Source organism: Babylonia areolata, chromosome 5 (genome assembly GCF_041734735.1).
Source record: "Babylonia areolata isolate BAREFJ2019XMU chromosome 5, ASM4173473v1, whole genome shotgun sequence".
In the NCBI taxonomy this organism is placed as follows: domain Eukaryota; kingdom Metazoa; phylum Mollusca; class Gastropoda; order Neogastropoda; family Buccinidae; genus Babylonia; species Babylonia areolata.
In genome coordinates, this window is record NC_134880.1 from 32,643,844 (window position 1) to 32,646,929 (window position 3,086).

A 3,086-nucleotide genomic window follows, 5' to 3' on the forward strand; every position below is an offset into this window, starting at 1 on the left:
AGTGATGAGGTCACACACGTTTGGTTCATTATTTGTGTTGATCGCCTTTGGCATTGCTCGACGTCAGGATGAGAGCTTCATGCGCATGCGCAAAATTCAAGATGGCCGTGGAACTCTCCAGGGCTTTATTTGGCAATATAATTGTTCATCTAAATAAGCTATCTGTCATTACCAATTATCATCATGTCTGCCTGATTTTTAAAACAATTTAATTTGTCGGTGGTTGTGGCAGAAATGGCATCAAAAAGTGGGACATTGCTTGGGTTGTAACTTTTACAACAACCTCACTTTATCAGAGCAAGCAATACAATAATGAATAAGTGTATTTTGCTGGTAAATAAAACAGTAATCCCACTGACAGCACGTTTTAGCAAAACACTATGCACCAGGATGATTTTGACGCACTGGAAAATACAGCGTCTGTGCACTTCGATAGTTTCCACTGATACCACTCGGATTGCATTCTGCCTATACAACACAGAATTGTTTCATCTGAATTAAGATTAGTCCAGAAAGCATCTCTGGGGATTGATGTTCCTGCTCGTGATTCACTTTTTGGAAACTTAGAGCTGAATACAAGTTCCCCTGAAGTTGTTTCAAGCACGGTATGTTCTGCTTCCACATGTAACGCACAGAACATTTCTCCTAGCTCAGTGATATATCAGTGTGGTTGTGTTCCGCACTCCGAATTGGAAGTGAATGGGATCAATGACAACATGAACATGACAGAAACCACATGGTCCTTGCCGGCTAAAACACCACTGACACATTGGCTGAATCGTCTCCATCTGACGCTATGAAACGTATGCGACATCCTCTCAGATTTTCCATATGTTTGGTCTGTAGGTGCTGCAAGCAAAGGAAAGAATACGATTTTGTTTTTGTTTTTTATTACTTCTTCTTCTTCTGCGTTCACTCGTATGCACACGAGTGGGCTTTTACGTGTATGACCGTTTTTACCCCGCCATGTAGGCAGCCATACTCCGTTTTCGGGGTGTGCATGCTGGGTATGTTCTTGTTTCCATAACCCACCGAACGCTGACATGGATTACAGGATCTTTAACGTGCGTATTTGATCTTCTGCTTGCATATACACACGAAGGGGGTTCAGGCACTAGCAGGTCTGCACATATGTTGACCTGGGAGATCGTAAAATTCTCCACCCTTTACCCACCAGGCGCCGTAACAGTGATTCGAACCCGGGACCCTCAGATTGACAGTCCAACGCTTTAACCACTCGGCTATTGCGCCCGTCGTTTTTTTTTTTATTACAATAGCTGTGCTACAATTTACAATTTACTGTACAAAAATTCAGTAAAATAATACATAATGGTCAATTCTCTCAAAATGCAATTGCTTCCAGAGTAACGCACTAACAGTCCTGCATGATATCTGCAGTGCATAAAGATATTAAAAACTTTCTTGAGGTTAAATTATATGTGCAACTTCTGTACATCTTTGTTATTTCGCAAAATTTGACACATATTCGTTATTTTTTTGTGTACAGCGAATCATATTCCTGTGAATCCGCAAAACCGAAAAAATTTAATTCTTGTTTCTTTTGAATCGCACAAGAACAAATGCACATGATGTGGAGGATTCTTTATGCGTCTTTTTGTCTTTGTAAGCTTAATTGTGTGTGTTGTGATAATTGAAAATATTTTCAACATTACTGTTTGTGTTTCTTGAAGAAATGCTGGTAGGATTTAGGAAACGCTAATGGTTATTGTTTTCCAATCACATAGTCCAGTTAAAGATATGTGGCTGTTGAAATTTCCAGAAAGTTCTTAATAGTCGGCTGTTTGTGAGCGTAGGTTACTGCAGAGACAATACTTCATTTCAATATGGCGTGCGTCGCGATCTCCACACTTTTTATTCATTCGTCGATGGGCGACAAGAATTGTATTCATTATTTGAAGATGAATATTCTGTATGCTAATTTATGAGGAAGAAGAACGATTCCAGCTGTCTTACCAAGAGTTGTTTTTTTTTTGTTTTGTTTTTTTCCATTATCGAGACATTTTATATTATATTTGTCAAAACTAATAAAATAACTGGTCACTGAAATGCCAACCTCTGCCTTCTATTAACCCTCTCGAACTGGTACTCTGTTTCATTCACTAAATTATTTGTGCGCATACAGCACGCGTGAAGGAGGGGATACGTGTGTGCACATACTACCATGACACGCATGTACGCATGCATGGTCAAGTTTACACAGCCACACCTGTAAAGTGTATTTGACATTAACTGCCTTGATACACTTCTGAAGACATGCTAAGTTTGGGTAATAATGCCCTGCGTTAAGTGCCTGTGTAAAACACATGCGTGCGCACACATACACAAACACACGCACGCAAACACTAAATGAATAAATAGAGAAATAAATAATACATATATAACTAAATGTAAATAATTTCATTTCAGAAAAAAATCAATCTCTGTTTGAAGCACTTCCACGCTAAACATAAAAATCCTGAAAAATGAACAAATTAGGATGCTCAGTTAGTGCAACCGCAAGCTTCCCACTGACTCCTATCAACTGTGCTCTGCTTCCCTTCGTGCATCATGGTTCTGGTTTACACAGATTACAGTCATGTGCCACCCTTGTTGAGGATTACACAGATTACAGTCATGTGCCACACTTGTTGAGGTTTACACAGATTACAGTCATGTGTCACCCTTGTCCTGGTTTACACAGATTACAGTCATGCTCCACCCTTGCTCTGGTTTAAACAGATTACAGTCATGTTCTACCCTTGTGGTTTACACAGATTACAGTCATGTGCCACCCTTGTTGAGGAGGGGTACATGTTGGGGATATGCATGAGGCATCTGTTCCTTTGTTACTCCATAACTAATTAAAGAAACTGGCTCAGTCAGAATAACTGAACCCTCCCATGTCACTGAAAATTATCCAGCCCTCCCTCCTACCCCCTGAACCTCTCCTCTTCTAGCCCCCTTTCCCATAACTCTCCATCTCATCCTCTACTCCTTCCCATCTCTCCCACCCCCACTCCTTACTTCTTCCCCAACCCCGTTTTTTTCACCCACATCTCCATGTGTACATCTGTCACACACACACA